This window comes from Echinops telfairi, unplaced genomic scaffold (assembly GCF_000313985.2).
Source record: "Echinops telfairi isolate 266 unplaced genomic scaffold, ASM31398v2 ScPeMD7_655;HRSCAF=1070, whole genome shotgun sequence".
NCBI lineage: Eukaryota > Metazoa > Chordata > Mammalia > Afrosoricida > Tenrecidae > Echinops > Echinops telfairi.
This window is the reverse complement of record NW_022104553.1, coordinates 25,029,642-25,031,525: the sequence shown is the minus strand read 5'-3', so window position 1 is coordinate 25,031,525 and position 1,884 is coordinate 25,029,642.

The window sequence follows — 1,884 nt, the reverse complement described above, 5'->3', positions numbered from 1 at the left end:
CCGCCTGTCTGAAGTACCTGAGACCAAGTCTCGACACTCTTGCCTTGAAGGGGCACTCTGACCCCACTCCTTTCTGACACGGATCTATGGGTGCTCTCGGCAGTCCAGGGTCCTCAGAAGACTCCCCTGCAGCCCCCAATGCAAGCACATCGATTCTTCTCCCGTCTTCCTTGTCCGCCGGCCAGCTCTCACAGGCCCGAGGCAACGACAATACCGGCGTCGGGCTCAGGCGCCCTGTGTCCTCTTCGACGCTTCAAAGGGGTCTTGTGCAGATGTACCAAGGCAGGCGGCCACGCTCTTCTCTTTGCCCACCCCCCTTTCTACCAGTGGTTCTTGACCTGTGGGTCGTGACCCCTTTGGGGGTTAAACGGCCCTTTCACAGCAAGATAACAGTGATGAAGTAGCAACGAAAATAATGTTATGGTTGGGGAGGGGTTCCCCACCACATGAGGAACTGAGGAACTGTCTGAAAGGGTCAGGGCATGAGGAAAGTTGAGAATCACTGCACTAGACAGCCCTCTGGGGGCCTAAGAACAGCCACCGTGGCTGGTTCTGAGGGCAAACCGTTGAAAATGACCTTTGAAAAGTCCAGCCTGGGCAGGGTGGTGGGGGTGGGTGGGTGTCAAATTCAAACAGCCAGGGGCTCAACATACAATGGGGCGCTGTGTCATGATCAAGAAGGATGGGGACTTGCTCTGTGCTGACCAGCCAGGGACAGGCCCGGTGCTAAGCAGAAAAACCCCAGGATACAGGCTATCTGGTCCCACTCACCACTGAACGACTTCCATCGGCACAGGGAGAGCTGGGGGCGGGGGAGAGAGGACAGTCTGAGGGGAACTCTCCCTCTTCACTCACACGGGGCACCAGTGTCAGCCTGCCTTTTTTCGATAGAAGTGTGGGACAGAACGAAAGGTGCCCTGGGTGGTGAGAATGAACGGGGACATGCTCAGCTGCTCACCAGAAGGCTGGCTGGCGGTTGAAGTCCACTTGGAGGCACCTCGCAAGAAAGGCCTGGCCGTCTGCTTCCAGGGACTAAAAAGATGTATATCTATCTGCCCCTCAGAGCCCCGTAACACCCTCTACCCCCGACCCCGGCGGGTGGGGTGGCCGGGCATCAGACTCCATGGCCATGGTGAACAAAGGAAAAACATACCAACAGAGGAAGTGACGAGGGACATGTCACTTCCTGCCCCACCACTCATGTTTCTTCAAACACCAAGGAGAGCCACCCTGGGGGGTGGGCCACACATGCCAGGGGATTCCCAAAATGTCCTGGGGGAAACAGAGCACCAAGCTCATGGACTTTTCCCCAAGAATGTGTCAGCTGTACTCATTCAGACCCCAAAGAGGAGGAGAAGGTGCTGCGGTGGGAGCTGTAGGGGTGCAGACGAGCAGCAGGCTTCACGCCCAGCTGTCTCTGTCTCCTGCCTGTCTGGGGAGATTCTGGGGGGGGGGGGGGGTGCTGGGCATCCCCGGGCCAGCTTTTGTCATTGGCACGGGGTGGGAGAGGCCCTGGCCGCGTGCTCGCCAGTCCAAAGACCAGTCAGTTCTGCTACGACAGGCTGTGATCCGGGGTAAATTATTTACCCTCAAGTCTGTTTCCTCTTCTGACTAGTTGGTTTGTTTGTTTTAAAACAGGGGTGGTGGGGGACGCACCAAACCCCACTTACTTAGATGATTGCAAGGACTTACTGACAGCATGTCCACGCAGTGCTTAACCCAGTGTCTGACACATAAATGCCAAAGTCACCCTGGGTGACTCTAGAGGACAGGGCAGAGCTGCCCTGTGAGTTCCCGAGACGTCACGGTGTCCCATCTCTCTCCCTCAGGGCTAGTGGTTTCAAACTGCTGACCTTGCACTGATTAACAACCCCACTCGTAACC